The sequence below is a fragment of the Diabrotica virgifera genome, chromosome 8 (assembly GCF_917563875.1).
Source record: "Diabrotica virgifera virgifera chromosome 8, PGI_DIABVI_V3a".
Lineage (NCBI taxonomy): Eukaryota > Metazoa > Arthropoda > Insecta > Coleoptera > Chrysomelidae > Diabrotica > Diabrotica virgifera.
The window spans coordinates 107,304,196-107,326,911 of record NC_065450.1 but is presented as its reverse complement, the minus strand read 5'-3'; the positions used below and the strand labels follow the sequence as shown (position 1 = coordinate 107,326,911).

General features: G+C 31.9%; 1 protein-coding gene across 2 annotated transcripts in view; it reads left to right on the top strand.

Annotated features, from left to right (window-relative positions):
- The window catches only part of LOC126889626 (5'-3' exoribonuclease 1), a 699,515-nt gene that overhangs the window by 599,825 nt on the left and 76,974 nt on the right, over positions 1-22,716 (top strand). The gene's annotated exons all lie outside the window — the stretch shown is intronic.

Sequence of the window (22,716 nt, the reverse complement as noted above, 5' to 3'; positions counted from 1 at the left end):
CGAACGCTAATCAACAATGATTATTATCAAATATTTAATTACTGTCACCAACTGTCAATGTCAACTTTGTTTGGGTTGCTGAAAACATAATTGATTACAATTATGAGACTAGTTAATCAATTAACATAACAATTATTAACATAATCGATTAATAAATCTCATAATTATTGTAATTAAATGTTTTCAGCAACCCAAACAAAGTTGACATTGACAGTTGGTGACAGTAATTAAATATTTGATAATGATCATTGTTGATTCTTAGCGTTCGAACAACCGGCTCTCAATATGACAAATTATGTGAAATTCCACGTATATAATCACAGATGTTAATTTGTGGTTCATAATTGTTAATTAAACGCAATAACCTATCAGCAGTGTCTCTATATCTCCTATGACCCACTTGAGGTAGTTCGCCACTTATGTATTGTTCAATTTTTAGTTCATTTAAACTTTGTTCACGTTTTAGGGCGGAAATGGGACATAAAATACAATGAATACAATCAAAATTAAAAATCCAATACATACCCAATAAAGAAACATTGGTAATGGGTAAGCATGTTAATGGGTATTTAATAATTTTAATCTTTCTCTAATACCTGGAAATTATTATAAATACCTAATTATCATAATGAGAGAAAATCAAAACCGTTATTTTTCTTATTATTTTAAAAGTTCAAATATAGTTTAGATTTGTAATAAATACTTTTTCAGCATAAATTAATATACTATTATACAGGGTGGTTCATCTTATTCGCCTCGGTGTCTGTACGGAAAACCACTTGATATTTTAAAAAAATTTCTTCACAGTAATATACAGGGCCTTTAATACTACAATCTAAAAATAATGTGAATTATACAGGGTGCTCAAAAAAAGAGTGGTATATCAAAGTTATATTTTTTCTTATGGAATGCCCTATATATGATGACATTTTTGAATTGACCTTAAAAAATAAGCTATACTTTTATAAGGGTTCCCTATACCTAAATACAGGGTGTTTTGATTTATTTCGATTTTTATGAAAATGTAAGGATTTAGAAAAAAATAAATATCTACGAATCTAAGAATCAGTAACAAATTCCTTTTTGGATCTTAATAATAGACTATTTAGCATACTTAAACAGATGCTTACTGCAACAAAATTTCTTAGAGGGTGGTCAAAATATGAGATTGTTCTATTAACAAATTCAAGCTGTAATAACTTACTTAATTTAAATGGAACACCCTGTATCTTACTAGTCTATCGCGTAGAAAATTTACTTAGCTTTCAATTTATATTAGGGTTTCCTATACCTATCTTTTACAGGGTGGTCAAAATATTAGATTGTTCTATTAACAAATTCAAGCTGTAATAACTTACTTATTTTAAATGGAACACCCTGTATCTTATTAATCTATCGCGTATAAAATTTACTTTGCTTTCAATTCTTATTAGGGTTTCCTATGCCTATCTCCCTTCATTTTTGAAATATTTTAAGATTTCCTAATTTGCAAGCTTTAAAAATTAGAATTAAGTAAATATGTCGTGGTTACATATTATGTACAACACATCACCAACACCGGCAATGTACTTAGACATGATACTGTCAATAATACAATTTTCATTGTTATCATGTAATCACACAGAGTTTTGTATTATTTTAGTTGATTTTGGCCTACATGTGACATTGAATAATATGTTTCTATTAAACTGCCTACCCTATATTAGATGCCGTATTCTGGAAGATACTTAAATTATATTTCATTCCGTATAAGTATTTTCCATATCTTAAACCAACGGTTATTAAATAGTTTTATGAACACCACTTTTTGTTTGAATCTTTGAATCGCAATTACAGACAATTAAATGCAATGGCTACTATGACGAAAACGAGCCTATTGTACAAAAATATGTAAAAATGGGCATTTACAGAATAACATGGGAATTAACATTTACAGAATAACATGTGTATTGAGAATGTTTACATGGAATTGAAGAGATTTTAAATATCTTCCATTATAAAGAATAGAATATCGAGTATGTCATTTAAAATAAGAACACTCTGTGTGATTAAATGATAAAAATATGAATTTTATTAACAAAAGTATCTTGACTAAGATATTTAAGTATATTGCCGGTGTTGGTGATGTGTTGTAAGACATAGGTACTTAATTCTAATTTTTAAAGCTTACAAATTAGGAAATCTTAAAATATTTCAAAAATGAAGGGAGATAGGCATAGGAAACCCTAATAAGAATTGAAAGCAAAGTAAATTTTATACGCGATAGATTAGTAAGTTACAGGGTGTTCCATTTAAAATATGTAAGTTATTACAGCTTGAATTTGTTAATAAAACAATCTAATATTTTGACCACCCTGTAAAAGATAGGTATAGGAAACCCTAATATAAATTGAAAGCTAAGTAAATTTTCTACGCGATAGACTAGTAAGATATAGGGTGTTCTATTTAAAATAAGTAAGTTATTACAGCTTGAATTTGTTAATAGAACAATCTCATATTTTGACCACCCTGTAAGAAATTTTGTTGCAGTAAGCATCTGTTTAAGTATGCTAAATAGTCTATTATTAATATCCAAGAAGTAATTTGTTACTGATTCTTAGATTCGTAGATATTTATTTTTTTCTAAAACCTTACATTTTCATAAAAATCGAAATAAATCACAACACCCTGTATTTAGGTATAGGGAACCCTTATAAAAGTATAGCTTATTTTTTAAGGTCAATTCAGTAATGTCATCCGATATAGGGCATTCCATAAGAAAAAATATAACTTTGATATACCACTCTTTTTTGGAGCACCCTGTATAATTCACATTATTTTTAGATTGTAGTATTAAAGGCCCTGTATATTTCTGTGAAGAAATTTTTTTAAAATATCAAGTGGTTTTCCGTACAGATACCGAGGCGAATAAGATGAACCACCCTGTATATTATGTGACATATCACATAATTTGTCCGAATTCAAGAAGCTTTCTTATGTCTATATTTTGTATTATTTTGAATAAATATTTTAGATATATAATTTTCTTTTTTATTCGAGCAATTTGTATGTCGAGTAATTTTCATATCGAGCAATTGATTTTCGAGCAATTGCATTCGAGCAATTGCATTCGAGCAATTGACCGGTTACCGAAAAAACGATTGTTGGAAATGGAAAATTAAATTAAAAAATGGCAAGCGCCCACTAAAATGGAAAACTTTACTTATTTTTTTTTTGGTTTTAGGACCTACTCTTCACAACCCAATAGGTCCCCAAAGAGCTCGAGTGACTGCACATTTAGCATACTTTGCTCCCCTACCATTAGTTTCTCTTCGTATACCTCTAATCTTTCTCTCACAATCCTAGCAAATATCTTGTAGCACACGTCCAGCAGAGCAGTACCCCTGTAATTTTGCACCATCGTTGCATCCCCTTTTTTATGTAATGGGATTATCCAGACTCTGGCCCACTCTTCAGGCATCTTTTCTTCTTTCCATATAAGTTCTATCAGGTCATACACCTTTTCCAGTAGTTTTCTTCTCCCTGCTTTCAGCAGTTCTGCACTTATTTCATTTTGACCTGGACTTTTATTGTTTTTCAATTTGCTTACAACTCTGTGCACTTCGCCTTTGGTTGGTTCGGCTATTTTTATATCTGTTTCCTCTGTTCTGTCTTCGTCCTCTCCCTGATCTTTATCATCACTGTTTAGTAAAGTTTCGAAATACTTTTTCATTCTTTCATAACTTTTTCCGGCTCACTTACTAGCTCTCCTTCTATGGTCTTTATGTAGCTTGTTTTGCTTTGCTAACCTTTTTCTACTTTTTTTACCTCTTAATAAAATGATCTTATTTCATTGTTTTTAAATTGTCCTTGTATCTCCTGCAACTTTTTTTCATTGAATTCTCTCGTTTTCTTCCTGCAACTTTTCGTTAACTGTTTTCGTACGTGGTTATATTCTTCTCTGTCTTGTTTATTCTTAACTTTTTCTTCTCTTCTGACATCTCTACACACTCCCTATCAAACCACTCCTTAGTTCTTGTCTGTTGTCTAATTCTGGGTATCAATTTTCTGCTTACTTCTTTTGTAATGTGCTTTATTTGTTCCCATCTTTCTTCTACACCTGTGGCTTCATTATCTGTTTCCAAAAACAATTTTTCTATTTCTTCTTGATACTTTTGCCTGGTTGTTTCTTTTTTCAGTTCAGTTACTTCGTATGATTTTGTTCTTTTTGCATCATTCTTCACGACTATTTTTTCTTCTACTTCGCTTTTACATTCAACATTCATTTACATGTTTACTAAAAAATGGTCTGAACTGCAGTCTGCCCCTCTCATACTTCTGACATTTGTAATAAATTCCGCATGTCGTTTTTCTATCATTACATGATCAATTTGATTAACGGTTTTTCCGTCCGGAGATGTCCACATACCCTTATGTATCTCTTTCCGCTGTATCTGTGTACTTCTTACCACCATATTTTTTTCCATTGCAAAACTTATCAGTCTCTGTCCGTTGTCATTTGACTCGTCGTGTTTGCTATGCTTTGCTACTGTATTTCTGTAGGTTGCCTCTTTCCCCACTTTTGCATTTACGTCTCCCATTATAATTTTGACGTCATGTTTCCGTATCTTTTCATACTCCATCTCCATTTTTTCATAATATATGTCTTATCTCTTCATCTTTTTCTTCGGTAGGGGCGTGTACATTTAAAATGCTTATATTTCTTTTTTTCCCTTTTAGTCGTATATAACACATCCTCTCCGATATGAGATTAAAAATCATAATATTTTCTTTTAGACCTTTTCTTATAATAAAACCTGTTCCCAACATTCTATCTGCTCCTTCACTTTTGAAAAAAACCACATTGTCTAATTCCGTTATTTCTGACCTTAATTGTTTTGTTTCTTGTACCGCTACAATATCCAATTTATATCTTCCTACTTCATTTACTAATTCCTTCATGGCTCCTTCCTCATAGGTGCCGCGTACATTCCATGTTGCCATTCTTATTTTCTCTTTCTTCCTTTTTTCCACTCTTTTTTCTTTGTCCATTTCTTTATATTTTTCATCATTCCCTGCGGAGTCAGACTTCTGATCTCTTGGCTTTTCTGTCTTATGGTTTTGTTTTGTCTTATCTTGTTTATACTCCGTATTATCATTTTCCAATCTCATGTACTTGTCCGTTGCTTTAGTCGTTATATTTATTGGAGTCGTCTCTGCTTTGCTTTTTAGTTTTTTGGGAGTCCTCTCTGGCTGTTCTGTGTGCTTTCTGTCAGTTTACCATTATCCTTATCCCATTTCATACATTTTCCATTAAGGCTATGGGTACATAATTCGCAAATATTTTACGTGTATCCCTACTTTTTCTGTCTTTACACGGCAAATTACGTGTAGTAAAATTCACACTGGTGTGGATATGTAAACATTACTAGAATGTCATTCTACTTGAAAATGTCATAATTAATTTAAAGAGATGGCTTTTGAATGTTCTTGGATAACTGTTATTTTTATAATTGCAAATTATTAATTCAGTTAATAAATGTGATAATTTTTTCACTAACTATGTTTTCAGTGATTGTAATAATTTATTTGTACAACAAAAACTAATAATCAATCGAGAAAAGAGGAAAAGTGTTAAAGTGATTTTTTTAATAATATGTTGTTATTTTGGAACGCTTACAATTTTGAACATCTCTAACAACAAAATACTTGGATCACAGGATATATCTGATGTATTCTCTGCTTGGATCTTCCACAAATAATACACAATAAATAGGTAACTTTTTATTAAGTTCACGTCTTAAATCAATTATTTATCAAATACACTATATATATATCAATAATATTTAATCAATTTCTCAAAATATTCCCGATGCAATGTCAAATATTTAAAATTGTCACTGATTGTCAGTGTCTGACTGACAATATATGCTGACAATATTATATTCGGTTGAGTGCGTTGTAAGACAAAGACAGATTTGGAAAATATTACCACGGCATTGTGTTCATTTTTTTCAAATCCTGAAAAAACCAATACATATTTTTGAAAAATTTAAACGCAGAATGAAAGACTAAATTATTACCGAGGGCCGAAAGTCCCTTAGAATAAATAAAAAGTTTATTTTGAATGAGATATTTGAAATTAAAAATCACACTAAATTTTCTCTTAGTTTTTTCACCCCTGTAACTTATTAAAATAAACATTATAGAAGTTCTCAGGGACTTTCGGCCCTCGCTAATAACGTAATCTTTCATTCTGCGTTTAAATTTTTCAAAAATACTTATTAGTTTTCTCAGGATTCGAAAAAAATGAATCCCCATTTGAATAGCATTGCAGCCGAAAATACGTACCGATCCTCTTAATATTTAGCTTCCTATACCCTATTTTTGCTGTATTACCCTTATCTTTTTCCCCCTTCGCTATTTTCCTAATTATATACTGTATCTCGATTTCCATTTTTGTCATGACTCCGACTCTATATACAGAGAGAGTCTGTAATTTGGAATAAATTCAATATCTCAAACACTAATTGTTTTTTTGAAAAATGCTCAGATCCGTCGATTAGTATTTCAAATTGTCCTTTTTGACATACAATAATAATGTATACAGGGTGTCCCAATATAGAGATATGACGTCATCGTTGATTTTCTTAACTGGCAACACTGTCATCTTGGTAGCTATTTTGATAGGGTGTGTAAAGTTATACACAACTGTAAAATATCATGTTTTTATTCTCTACCATTTACAAGATAATAGAAAATAACAAAGTTATATCTGTAATTTGGAATAAATTCAATAATTAAAATACTAATTGTTTTTTTGAAAAATGCTCAGACCCGTCGATTAGTATTTCAAATTGTCGTTTTTGACATATAATAATAATGTATACAGGGTGTCCCAAATTAGAGATATGACGTCATCGTTGATTTTCTTAAATGGCAACACTGTCATTTTGATAGCTATTTTGATAGCGTGTGTAAAGTTATATACAACTGCAAAATTTCAAATTTTTATTCCCTACCATTTACAAGATAATAAAAAATAACAAAGTTATGAAAAACAAGTAGGTAATCAAATAATAATTAAATTTAATTATTTCAATTAAGCAAATGCTCATAACGTTGCCCATTGACAATTTGACAATAATTGAGGGCAACATTATGAGTATTTGCTTAATTGAAATAATTAAATCCTACTTACTTACTTACTTACTTACTTACTTACTTACTTACTTACTTACTTACTTACTTACTTACTTATTTACTTACTTACTTACTTACTTACTTAAGCCGTCCTCTTGTACCTTACGGTGTCGAGGTAAGTGGAGAAATCAAACGTCTCCATGCCTTTCGGTCAGTAGCTAGTCTTTCTGCTTCTCTCCACCCAATATTTCTTTTTACGCAAGCCTTTCCAATATTTGCGTTCCACGCTCTTGCTGGCCTGCCTCTTCGTCGTTTGATGTCAGATGCCGCTTTCCATATCCTCTTTACAGTTCTACCTTCACTCATTCTCGCCATATGTCCGAACCACGATAACTGTTTCGTTTCAAGTCTGTCTAAGGTCCTTCCAACACCGCACCTTTCACGTATGTTTTCATTTCTTATACGATCACGTCTGGTCACCTCGGATACCGCACGTAAATATCGCATTTCGCATGCTTGGATTTTACTACGGATGTTGTCGTTCACTGTCCACATTTCACTACCGTAGAGTAGCACCGGCTCGTGTACAGTTTGAAATACTTTCATTTTTGTTTTCAGGCTTACTTCTTTCTTCCTAATAAAACTTTTATTTAGTGCATAGTATAATTTTGTTGCACTCATTACCCTGCTGTTTATTTTTGGTTCTATATTTCCTTGCACATTCATTCTTGATCCTAGATACTTGAAGTCCTCTACTTGTGTAATGGTCTCATTATTCAGCTTTACATTTATATTTTCTTGAGTTTTCGATATTACTAAAGCTTCTGTTTTTTCAATATTTATTTTCATCCCAAATTTCTTAAAGGCTTCATTCCAAACATTCACATTCACTTGCAAGTATTTTTCTGATTTTGCCACAATTAAACTTGTTGAAGTTTATACACCCCAACCCTAGTTCTTTTTACCTTAGCTCTGCATTCTTTTGCAATTTCGTCCATTTGAGCGATGAATAACAAAGGACTCAGAACACCACCTTGTCTTACACCTGTCCTTGTGTAGAATTCTAGAGATGAGCGATTGTTCGTTCTTACATTATTACGTGTACATTTATATATACTCTTTATTGCTTGGATTAACTTCGGTTTCACATTTCTACGGTTTAATATTTCCCAGATTTTGTTCCGTGGCGCGCGATCAAATGCTTTTTCCAAGTCCACAAAACAGAGAAACAACTTACTGTTATGCTCTAGAGCAGGGGTGGCCAAACTCCTTGAAAGTCTGAGCCATTTTTCAAAATTTGAAATTTTTCCCGAGCCGCAATTAAACAATTCTTTAAAAAGTGTAAAAAAGGTATGAAATTTTTCCCTCAGAGTTTGGATTTCACGAATTTTAAAGTGACATAAAATGTTTCACATAGTTGTTTCAAATATGCAAATAATTCTACAAGCAGTTTTTACTAGTTCAGGATACATACTTTGATTCTTCATTATCCTTCACCCATCTCTCAAAAAACACTGTCTTTAACACCTCTGTCTTCCTCTGATCTTATCACATGACCTGCACATTTTATCTTAGCTTTTTATATATCTGAATCTGGCGATGTTTTCAGTACCATACAGTCACCAATTCAGCTTTGCTGCGCCTTCTCCACTCACATGTCAATTCTCTTTGAGGGCCAAATATCATTCTGAGAACTTTCCTTTCACGTACGATGTGGAGTCCATGTTTCACTTCCATATGTAACAATTGGACGATCAATAGACATGTACAGTCTTAATCTAGATTGTCTTTTTATCAGCTTAGATCTTAAAAATCTTTCTCTTTCCCACGCAGATATCCTTGCTGAGACCTCTTTTTATATGTGGTCATCATCTGTGATTACTGCCCCTAGATATTTAAACGCTTACTACTTCGAAGTTGTGGTCATTAGTTATGTCTTCTCTTCGTTTATTCGAAGCCCCAGACTAGAGACTGCCCGTTTCTTCCTCGAGTTGTGAAAATACCTCTCCCACGTCTCTTGTAGAATGAGCGACTGCACCTACATCATCAGCAATGGCCAACAATAGTTTTGATCCTCGATTCGCAAGGCGCGAATCCGCGGATTCGCCCTGTCAGCTCAGTCAGATGATACTTTACTTATATTCTAAGGCCAAATTGAATAGCAACGGTGATAAGAGGTTTCCTTGTCTAATTTCTGATGTTACACTAGTCTTTTATATTTGTTGTCAGTAATTTAACACATTTTGAAACACAAAATTAAACATAATTCAGGTAGATTTATTGAGAGCCACAAATTATCCTTCAAAGAGCCACATGTGGCTCGCGAGCCACAGTTTGGCCAACCCTGCTCTAGAGCTTTTTCTGATAACTGTCTCACCGTGAATATCAGATCGGTTGTACCTCGCCCTGGCCTAAAGCCACATTGGCTGTCATCCAGTGTGGCCTCGATATTTTCTCGCAGCTTTTTCTCTAGTATTATTTCGTAGATTTTACTAGCAACTACCAACAATGATATTCCCCTGTAGTTAGAACACTTATGTTTATCACCTTTTTTGTGTAATGGTAGAATAGTTGCAAGAGTTCAATCTCTAGGTATGCATCCGGTACGCCAACAGCTCCTTATGATCTTCCATAATAATTGTAATCCTTCTCCTTGTATATATTTAATTAGCTCAGCCTTAATATTATCGCGTCCTGCAGCCTTGCCATTTTTTAATTTTAGAATTGCTTCCTGTATTCTTCGTATGTTATGTCATCATCATCTTGTTGTTCATTTAAATTGTACTCCTCCCTGTCATTCTCTATTTCGTTGTTGTCTCCCATTAATAATTCCATAAAATGTTCCCGCCATCTTTCGGTAATCTCTTCATTTTTTAATAATATGTTACCATCTTTGTCCTCTAAACCTGTTACTCCGTTTGATTTCTTTTGTCTTAGATTTTTTAGGGTCCTATAGAGCAACTTCGCATTACCCTTACTATCACTTTCCATTTTATTTCCAAATTCTTCCCATTGACGATTCTTAGCTTCTTTAATTTTATTTTTAACCAGTATTCTCTGTTCCTTATATTCTTGATAATTACTTTCACTTTTATTGCTTATATACTTTTTCCACAATTTTTTCTTCTTCGAAACTTCCAATTTTATGTCATTATTCCACCAAGCTGTACCATTCAGATATCTTCCTTTCGTTACACCACATACTTTACCCCCAGTTGCATATACCAGCTCCTTAAAAATATTCCATAATATTTCTATATCATCCTCATTTTTCCAATTTGTTTTTCGTATTTCTTCATTTAATTTACGACAGTATTCTTTCCTAATATTTTCAGACTGAAGTTTGTATACTTTAATACTTGGTTGTTCGTAGCGATTTTCTTCATTTTTAATATTAAATGTCTGTTCTCTCCTTGTCTTTATTTTAGCTTCAACGAGAAAATGATCCGAGCTGATCTCATAACCTCTTTTAACACGAACGTCCGCTATTTCATTTTTATATCTGTTCTGTACTAATACTAGGTCAATAACGGATTTTTTGTTCCGCGAATCCATCACTCGTGTGTATTTATGAATCTCCTTGTGTTGAAAAAATGTGTTACTAACTTGCATATCATTCATGATGCTAAACTCGATGACTCTTTGTCCATTATTATTCCTGAATATTTCTCCATATGGTCGTATAGGATAGTCATATTCATTGCTTGACCCTACTCGCCCATTAAAATCGCCTACTATTATGACCTTATGATTTATTTGGTCCATTTCGTCCTGTAATTGTTCCCAGAAGCTATCTTTGAGTTCCTTGGCTTCATTTTCCGATGGTCCATACCCAACAATAATTGTTGTCTTCTCGTTTTTACTGATATCTATTTTAAGGAGTCTTTCCTAAATATTTTTCCATCTGGTGATATTTTTGTGCTCATTTCTGTGAACCATTAGGGCAACTCCTGCCCTCGCACGTTCTGACTCATTAACACCTCCAAAAATCATGTAGTGCTCATTTCTCATTTTAATACATCCGCTTCCTTTTCTCTTTGTGTAGCTATAGGATATAATTCCTATAGCTTATATATTCTAAGAATAAACTCTTGAATCACGCGCATTTCGATTATTGAGCTACAACCCCTTCGCAAGAAAACCACCCCATCTTCACGGCTTAAGAGAGAGTTGTACTTAAAATGCATTAAATTAATTATTTGGCGACTACATATTACATGACATGGTGCTACCTTGCGCCTTTACCCTGAGGGTGGATAACGCCCCTTCTCGGGGGTGAAAATTATTTTATTAAAAATAACTAATATAAAGTTATTAAAATAAATCAATACTTTTTGAGTTATTAAAGATCAAAGATTTTAATTTTTCGTGAAAAAATGCATGTTTTATAGCGGTTTTTCATACATCACTTAAAAATTGTAAGTTTTTACAAAAAAGTTATCATTACCAAAATTAAAGCTTTGAAAAACCTTTTGTTATTAATTCAAAGTGAGTTATAGGTAATTAAATCTATTTTATTTTTCGGCGAGTACTCAAATCTAATTATTCAAGCCTAATTAACAGGAAACCGATGCATTTTATAAAATATACTTAATATACATTTGTCAAAGTACTCAGAAATACTTAGTAAATGAGCACCGAAAGAAGTTAATATCATCAAAGTTAAGCAAATGAACATGAAAATAATAGGACCCTTTCAAATTTTTTAGTAAAGAGTGAAAAATAAACCGAACGGCATTTCCACAAAAATTAAAATCTTTAGTAATCTATTATTTAATTAAAAACTTTTCAAATTTTCGTAAATTATTTGTTTTTGATAATAACTCCAACAATACTCGATACACGTAAAAAATTCTAGATAGGCAACGAAATTTGAGTTTTTTATTAGCATAATATAACTTATTTAAGATTTTACTTGTCTTTTGATTTCTGTATGAATCAAAATAACCAAGATAGAAACGTTTAAGTCTAAATTTTACTGCGAGAACAATGTAACTGGAGCCCTTTAATCTATTATCATAAAAAAATAAAGTATTTGAAAGATTTAAAATGTAATACAGTTTTATAGCTCTTGAAATTACCTTTCAAATAGTTGGATGTGCCTGATACCATAAAAATTGACAGTTATTCGAAAAAAAAACAATATTATTTTTTGGAAAAATGTTTGGAGTATAAATTTTGACACTATCAACTTTTTCTGGAGCTCATTTGATAAGTATTTCTAAGTACTTTGACAAGTATTTAGTAAGTGTTATAAAATGCATCTCTTTCCCGTTATTTAAGCTTGAATCCTTAGATTTGAATAGTCGCAGAAAAAAAATATATAGGGCAGTCAATGAGAGAAAGAACAGGTTATTACCCACGAATTCTATCCTACTGCATAGATTTTATTGAAATTTTAGGATTAACCTGAAAACATCTCCTTATTCAAAGTCTACCCTATGCCGATGTGTGCTTTTGTCTTGGGGGCGGTTCCCACCCCCCTTCTCGGGGGTGGAATTTTTTTTGGTTAAACAACTACGGAAGTTGCTAGAGAACCCAATTCTAAGCAAAAACTGTACTAAAATTTTTTTTCGAAAACTCGATACTTTTTGAGTTATTCGTGGTTGAAAATTGGCCATTTTCATTGAAATATAACACCTTTTCAAACGGTTTTTTGCGAATACCGTAAAAACAATGCATCTAACTAAAAAAACTATATAAAACATTTTTGTAGCTCATAAAAAAACAAAGAGATTTGTTCCTTCTTCAATCTTCTAGTTATAACACAAAAAGAGATATGGTAGGTAAAAAGAGTTTGTTTTTTGGTGCATGAACAAAGCAGTGTATTCAACTTGAAATAACAGAGAAACAGTCGATTTTATGTATATAATGCCACCAATACCTTTTATTGTGCTTGAAAAGTCCTTTCAAATAAGCAATATTAAATGTCGATTACATTCAAACTAAGCGAGATATGCTGCAAAAAATTATAGAGCGCATATTTAAATTTTCTTAAAAATCTTCTTTATCTCCATGTAACTTGAAAATGATAAGAGATACTGTTATAAAAAATAAAATTAAAATGTTTATCTAGAAGAAACCTTCATTTTTGTATGGCATCTTTTTTTTTTGGCATCTCTTATCATTTTCGAGTTACATGGAGAAAAAGAAGATTTTTAAGAAAATTTAAAAATGCGCTCAATAATTTGATCTTATTTTTTTCAAAAACCATTCATTTTAAACCCGCCCAACTTTTTAAGCATAAAAATAACACTATAGCAAAATGTATTGTAGAAGGAAGACGATGAATTTAAATTCTTGTGGATGAGTGGTTAAATACACTTCTCATTTTTTTCTTAAAATACGTTAGTCATCAATTTTTTTTACAAATTATCTCGCATAGTTTGAATGTAATCGACATTTAATATTGCTTATTTTAAAGGTCTTTTCAAGCACAACAAAAGTTATTTTCCGTTTCTCTGTTATTTCAAATTAAATACCTGATTTGAGCATGCACCAAGAAAACAAGTTTTTTCACTTACCATATCTCTTTTTGCGTTATAACTAGAAGATTCATAAAGGAAAGAATCTCTTTGTTATTTTATAAGATCCAAAAATGTATAATATAGTTTTTTTAGTTAGATGCATAGTTCTTAAGGTATTCGCAAAAAACTATTTACTATTTATATTTTTGAGTATTTCGAAAACTCAATACTCAAAAAGTATTGAGTTTTCGAAAAAAACAGTTTTTGCTAGCAAGGTTCTCTAGCAACTTTCGTAGTTATTTAAGCAAAAAAATTTCCACCCCCCGAGAAGGGGTGGCAACCGCCCCCAAGACAAAAGCACACATCGGCATAGGGTAGACTTTGTTTCTTGGGCTATTCCCTACTTATTGTCAAAATATCACGTATATCTATGTAGTAGGATAGAATTCGGAGCCACATACCCTCATTGACTGCCCTAATATTCAATTACCTATAACTTACTTTAAAATAACATTAAATGATTTTATAAGTTTGGAATTTATTATAGTTTTTATTAGCTTCAATTTTAGTGATGAAAACTTTTTTGTAAAAACAGTTTTTGAGTTATTTATGAAAACTCGCTTTAAAGCATGCATTTTTTAACAAAAATTAAAATATTTGATCTTAGATGACTCAAAAAGTATTGATTTATTTTAATAACATTATATGTATAACAAATTTTGCTTAGAATTTGTCCCTCTATCGATTTGTGGAGTTATTTTTAATAAAGTAATTTTCACCCCCCGAGAAGGGGTGACATCTACCCTAGGCAAAAACTGCAAGTTGGTACCATGTTATTTTGGTTCCTTGAGGTATCCTCTATCCACTCACCAATTTTCGTTCACCGAAATCGAAGGTCGCAGTTGATTTTTACCTGCAGTGACTGCACTATAGAAAGAAAATTGCAATTCAATAATTTAAATGCGTGTATTTTGCGAGCTCATAAATTATTAAATGATATGTAGTCGCCAAATAATTAATTTAATTCATTTTAAGTACAATTCTGTATTAAGCCGAGAAGATGGTGTGATTTTCTTGCGAAGGGGTTGCAGCTTAATGATCGAAATGCGCGTGATTTAAGAGTTTATTCATAGAATATAAGCTATATGAATTAAACTACTATTAACTTTTTTGGAAAAACTTACAGTTTTTCAGTGATTTACGAAAAACCGCTTTAAAACATGCATTTTTTTCACGAATAATTAAAATCTTTGAACTTTAATAACTCAAAAAGTATTGACTTATTTTAATAGCTTTATATAACAAATTATGCTTATAATTTATCCTGCTATCGATCTGTGGAGTTATTTTTAACAAAATAATTTTCACCCCCGAGAAGGGGTGGTATCCACCCTCAGGGTAAAGGCGCAAGGTAGCACCATGTCACCTTTGTTTCTTGAGGTATCCTATAACCACTCACCAATTTTCGTGAAAATCGATGAAGGTTCACCGAAATTGAAGGTAATAGTTGATTTTTACCTTCAGTGACTGCACTATACAAAAGAAATTGCAATTTAATGATCTAAATACGCGTATTTTGGGAGCTCATAAATTATTAAATTATATATGTAGTCGCCAAATAATTTAATGCATTTTAAGTACAACTCTCTCTTAAGCCGGGAAGATGGGGTGGTTTTCTTGCGAAGGGGTTGTTGCTCAATAATCGAAATGCGCGTGATTTAAGAGTTTATTCTTAGAATATATTATAAGCTAAAGGAATTATACCCGCGATACGATATATTTTTTTTGCAGGATGTTTCTCTTAAGTTAAATCAATTAAAGGGTTGTTTGGGGGTGAAGGGGATGAGCTTAAAAATCGAAACTATATCATCTCAAGAGCTCATAAATAGCTCGTAATTCTGCCGCAAAGATCGATTCAATATCCCTATTTTTAAGCTGAGTCAGCCCCCCACTACTCACTACCCACTAAAATATTAAATTCCCGCTCATTGTAATGAGCTCAAAATTTGTGCGGAATATGAAAGCTCATAATTTTTGCAAGTGGGGGGGGGGGGGCAGCTCAACACGGGTGTATCAAACTCCAATCTCAACAAACTGGTATATATTATTATAATGACATACGATAAATCTCATTAGAATATAAATATTTTTCCCTTATTCCCGACGATGAGCTGGCCAAATACCCAAGTAGTTGGAGGCGATAAACTAAAGAAGGAGAAGAAAAACATACCTAAATATAACCAAATACTATGGACTGTAATACATACAACTCTTGACATTTTCCATTACATTTGAGGAAGCAAAAAAATAGCGCCATCTAGGCGGTCTACGGTGATAACCAGAGCAATCTAACCTTACATTTATAAAATTGCTTTATTATTGTTTTTGTATAACTGACTATTTTTATTTTAATTTAATTTAGCAAAATTAGCTTGTTATTCAAAAATTTATAAAATTAAATTTGAATGTTTACGTCAAATTTAACGTTGTCACAACGTAGTTTCACCGCAAGCCGACAGTGGCGCTAGTGGCAACGTGCTTCAAGATTTCTGTGGGAGTTGGATGTATTACAGTCAATAGTATTTGATATAACCATAATCATAACTATACAGTGATGAGCGTGCTAATAACCGGCAAAATATCTCAAAAGATGGAAAACATAATACATAGCGAAACAAAAAGAGATGAAACTAGTGGAGATGGAAATGATCGTTATAAACGTATAAATTAACATTAAATTACATAGTTTCCCACCTTTAGACGTATCAGAGGAGCAGTGGCGGCTCGTCAGAGGAGGCAAGGGAGGCTCAGCCTCCCCATAAATTTTTTACACACTCTATACTGTTTTGTTTATCATGAATCGCGAAAACAACAATTACTCTCACTATTATACAACGTGTAAATTCCATATTATCACTAATTATCCATACGTACGGTGCATTAGCATTAGAACGCATGATCGCGTCTCAGTTTTATTACATATTATTGTAGGCAGGACCCTGGGTTATCCCGAGATGCACGAACGGAGCCGAGAAGCCCAGCATTCTCCGTTACTAATGCTCCGTGCAGCGCAGCAGGCGTTTAAGGAGACCCGGTCTCCTAACAGTGGCATCTACGGCGCCATCACACGCTGCCTGGAGATATACCAAAGGAGGCAGATTAGCTTCTCAGCTCCGTTGGGTGGTTGGGTGCGTCTCGGGACAACGAATTTTAGGGCCCTGACTAAAAATAATGAAAAATCTAAAAGTGCGAATTTTGTTATGAAATTTGGTATGTGGGGTTATAATAATATTTGCAGCAACTTGCTCAAATAACTTTTTCCGATATCTCTAACTCAAAGCAAAATATCGGTAATTTATCGTGTTTTTGAATTCGCAGTAGGCCGCGTTTAGAATTAAAAAAATTCAATTGAGTATCTTAAAAAATTTGAAGCTTCATTATGTATGTACTGCAAAACTTCAAATCTGTATTTATTTTGATATGCATAGGTATCTATTTACAAATAGATGGAATTGTTAACAAATAAACGACACAAACTTTGGTATTAAACTTTTACTATTAGACTAACTATTTTTAAAATGATGATATCATGAAATTATGAATTAGGATGATATTATGAAATGTAAATAAAAAATGGTCAAAAGATGGGGCCTTAAATTACATTTTTTGGCGCATTTTTTTGCTAGTGCAAATTTGTCTAGATATTTTACAGTTAGGTATAGCCTCCCCTATTGTAAAAATCACGAGCCGCCACTGCAGAGGAGTATGACAACTGTCACAGTGACAGTAGAATTTTATAAAATACTCCTGTCACAGACGTCTAAGGGTGGGAAACTATGTAATGTAATGTTAATTTTTCTATGGATGCTATAGAATGTGCAACTTCTCTCACTACTTACATACATTCAAAACGAACAATTTCGCACGCAGTGAGAAAAGTCGGCCATTGCAGTGAGAAATATTTTTTCTCACGGGTTCTCCTACGGTTTTCTGTACATACGATCACGTTTCCATGGTAACATGTACAATACAAACACAATTTATTAATATTGTCTAATAAAATGTGTTGAAGCAAAACTTACCAGGAATTACCTTCAAAACTGTTCAAAAATAACTGTTAATTAGAATTTTAAATAAATAACATATATAAATTTTAAGAATATTAAATACCTACATGTATATGTACTTTATTTCAAGTAATGCATATAGTACGTATACCTAAAAGCACCTAAATGATTTTATTTTGAAGTTTGATGAACTCTTAACAAAACCGCATCCATAGAAAAAGTACAGTGTACAACACATGAGAAAATGACATATTTCTCCCTTGCTTGATTTGCGGCACTCGCCTCGTGCCTCGGCTCGTGCCAACAAACTTCTGCTCCCGTGAGAAATATGTCTTTTTTCTCACTTGTTGTACAATATACTATTATACGTTTATAACGATCATTTCCATCTCCACTAGTTTCATCTCTTTTTGTTTCGCAATGTATTATGTTTTCCATCTTTTGCGCTATTTTGCCGGTTATTAGTGTGCTCATCACTGTATAATAAAACTATGTGACGTCACTGGTCGTTTGAACTATTTTATACCGCAGAAGACTTTAAAAAGTTATTACGAGTTTTTGAAGCGTGAAATTTTGGAAATTTCATTTTTAAACAAAACTGAACATTATTATGTAATAAAAAAAATGTGCAAGTTCCCTATTCACCTAGTCCGAAAATGCTTCCTAAGGGAGCTAGAGCTATTTGAAGATGGCGTCTGGTCATTAGTGTTTCTTAAACATCTTTAGAAAAACACAAATTGGTATACGTATTTATCTTAGAGGTAAGGCTATTCCGTCCATTACGAATTTGTAGTATCGGTCATAGGCGTCCGTTTTAGGTAGGGCAACGGTTACTTTATCGCATAAGTTTGTTGTGTTTAATTTTTAAGCATTTTTTACTCTGGATTATTAAATTGTGAGGTATTCTAGTACTAAAAGGTACACTTGCTTTAAGTCGATAGGATACACCGTTTTCTAGAAAAATTAATTTGAAAATGTTTCGTTTTTTGAATTAAAAAAAAACTATTTAGAAAAACAAAAACTTGTACGTTTAATTGTATTTCAGAGACAAATCGATTTCATTAATTGCGAATTTCCAGTACCGGTCATATGCTTCGGTTTTGGGTAGGTCAACGGGTATTTTATACTACATTCGCTCTCGCGAGATTTTTTTGACACATTCGGAATAGGAAACATACAACACAAAAATTCCTACCTCACACTATTAACTGCTAAAATCAACTCAAATCAACTTAACCTTTCATTAAAAAAAGAAGAATATTAGAAATAGTGGGAGTGTCAACTAATATCATACAATTTTGTGAAGTTTATTTCTACAAAATATTTTTATTTTGTACAATAAATAATTTTCTCATTTGTTATCAATACATCATAATGGTGCAAATAAATAATTATTGATTGGCGTAAGGTTTATGTTATTTTTATGTCTGTTTACTATTAATAATATTGGATATGAGCAGGTGTGTTGGTTTTGTAGTAATTTCCAGTCACTTCTGACAACTGAACTTTTCAAAAAAGAAATTACTAACGTCAGTGTCAAAGTGAATCTCGATAGAGCGAATTCAGTATATCGCATAACTTTTTGTCTTTAATCTTTAAGCAATTTTGACACCAGATTATTAAATTATGAGGTATTCGTATTCTAGTACTAAAAGTTACTCTTGCTTTAAGTTGGTAAAATACACCGTTTTTTTTTCAAATTCAAGAGACGAAAAATTTTCAAATCGATTTTTTAGAAAACCGTGTGTCTTACCGACATAAAGCAAGAGTACCTTTTAGTACTAGAATACCTCACAATTTAATATTCCAGAGTCAAAAATGCTTAAATTTTAAAGAAAAAAAAGTTATGCGATAAAATAACCGTTGCTCTACCCAAAACGGATGCCTATGACCAGTACTAGAAATTCGCAATGGATGTAGTCGATTTATCTCTGGAAGATAAATATGCGTACCAATTTTTGTTTTTCTAACTAGAAGCGTTCTGGAGGTATATAAGAAAAACTAATTATAAGACGCCATCTTATAAGAGCTCTAGCTTCCTTAGGAAGCATATTCGGACTAGGTGAATTTTGTTAAATTATCTTAAAATTATTTGAGGAATCTCCTGTCTTCGTTTGTCGGTAGAGTTTCTGGACACCCTGTATAACTACTTTGTATAATCTAAGTATGTAATAAAATAAGTGGATTAAAGGAACTTATTCAAAACAACACCATATCAACATAGTGTAGTTTACCTCCGAGGTCCAGAAGTGTATTCTATATTTATTTATTTTTTCCTTAAAATATTTTAACCTTTAACTACACGCGCTGGCGTATTTTGTACGCCAGATATAAGAATTCTACTGCAAATATATTTAAAAATTTAATTTTTGACCTTGTTTATCTCTCTAACCTATCACTGGAATGTGCTTTACAATTTGGATTTAGTTTTGTTATAATCGGCGTTCTGGGAAGATTTTAATTTACAGTTTATTATGTGTTGTTTCCGGTGGTGGATAATATACGCCACGATTATATTAATATAAATAGTAATATAAGTACATATTTCAATTGTTCTTTAGTCAATATGGCACAAAATATATTTTTCTTTATAAACAATACTTTTTCTCCTGTAAAAAATATCACATTTCAAAAAAAATTTTATTAGTAATTTTATTTATCGTGGAATCCAGTTATTCCATGCTTCCAGTTATAAATCCCAATTCACTTACTGAGAACTCCAAGTATTCACTGATGCTGAATAAGGTTTATAACAAACAACTGAGTGTATTTTTTCAAAAAAAAAATAAACAAATCCGCTGTTTTTAAGTGTATTTTCTTGTGGCGTATAAAGTACGCCACGCGTGTAGTTATGTTATAACTTGATGCGCGGGTAGTTAAAGGTTAAATATGTATCAATATTCTGGTAAATATTTATATACATATTGAGATTTATATAAACATAGATATTCTGACAACTGTTACATTTAACTAAGAACGCTTACAGACACAACCACTTTTTAAAGTCGAAGTCGTTCTGATCGACTCCTTTTTATAGTTAACAGCGGCAACAAAATACAGTCTGTACAGCAGATTAATTATGAATTCGAACGAAGAAACATTGCTTTTATTGCTCCTTCGAAAGTGCAGACAAAGAAGGAAACGTTGGAAACAGTTTCGTGTGAAATGAGAATCGATACAATTATTGAAAAGTCAGCCATCGGGAAATGCGTTTTGCATTGTTGTTCAATGACGACTTCAAGTAGCGACAGACAACCACAAACGCTCGACTTTTTGCTTCCAACTTCGACTTCAAAAAGTGGTTCGTTTGCAAGCGGCCTAAAATGTCATGCAGTGATTCGCGACATTCTTAAAATCTTATATGACGTCAAAATTAATGACGCACTGAAAAAAGGGTTTGGGATCAACTGTATGCCGAAATTGTGAGGCAGATTTTGTTTCGTTTGCAACGTAAAGTGTGTTTAGTCTCTTATATTTTTTATATAAAAATAGTACATTTTTTCACGATTTTTTTCTCTAAATTTTAAAGAACCGGTTGGATTGACACGAAATTTGGCATACGTATAGCTTACATGTCAAATAAAAAAAGTGATATTGTGCTGATGTGCGCTTTCGCCCTTTTTGGGGGTGAAAAAAGAAACCTTTAAAATAAGTCTGGAAGTGGATAAACTGATTAATTCTAAGCAACTTTTGTTCTATAGTATTTTTACTACAAAAACGTTATTACGTAGGTCAAAACATTAGAATGTGACTTTCATTATTGTCATGTTTATTATAAACATGGCAATAATGAAAAGTCACAATCTAATGTTTTGACAGTTCTCTTACGTCAAAAATTTTGACCTACGTAATAACGTTTTTGTAGTAAAAATACTATATAGAACTTTTTCGCCAAGTCAACACTTTTCGAGTTATTTGCGAATGAATATGTTCATTTTTCAACAAAATAACTACATTTTTAGACGGTTTTTCGCAAATAACTCAAAAAGTAAGTATTTTGTCGAAAAAAACGTTCTTAGCAAAAATATGGCCTGTAAAAAAGTTAAAAAATAGTGTATGCGTTAGGTCTCTGGACCTCGTAAAGCCAGAGTTATAGCCAATGAAAAATAGATTCATAATCACCAAATTTTAAATAGAATACTTTTAAGTGAAATATCCAAAAAATTAAGCACTTTTTGGGGAGAATCCATTATAACTTTTTTAAAGTGTTTAAAAAGAGCTTTATTTCTGTTTTTATAAAAAGTTTTTTTAACATTAAATTTAAGCAGGTTACGCTCAAAATAAAGTTGGTCCCTTTTGTTTTGGCAAAAAAAATCGGGAAGACCACCCCCTAATTAGCAACTTAAATGAAATAAATCGTTACCGCTCCATAAATTATTTTATTTATGTTGTGTTTATATGATCTGTAAGTTTCATCGATTCAAAGTACCAATTTTTGAAAAAATTTGGTTTTAAAGTGAAATTTTTAAAAAATTAAATTTTGAAAAATATCATTTTTTTTTTCAAAATAACTTAAAAACTGTTACAGATACCAAAAATCTCGAAAAACAAAAAAGTCAGCATTGCTGTTCTGAATATCGTGTATTTTTTTGTTTTTCTGTTAGACAAAAATTGATTAAGATTTGGTGTTTCTAAATTTGCATACATTCGTGATCAGTGACTCGTTCAACCCCTTTCAAAAATAAGGACTTTGAACCGATGAAACTTACAGATCATATAAACAATGCATACGCGAGTCAAGAAACTTGTGAAGTCGTAACGATTAAGTTCATTTGAGATACTAATTAGGGGGTGATTTTCCCGATTTTTTTACCAAAAAAGAGGGACTAACTTTATTTTGAGCGTAACTTGTTTACTTTTGATGCTAGAAATTGTTTTTATAAAACAAAAATGAAACTTTTTATTTAAACACTTTAAAAGTTGTAATAAGTTTTCCCCGAAATGTGCTTCATTTTTGGTTATTTCACGTTAAAGTATTCCATTTTAAATTTTACGAATATGAACCTATTTTTAATTAGCTATAACTCTGCTTCTACTAGGTATACAGACGTGATATATAC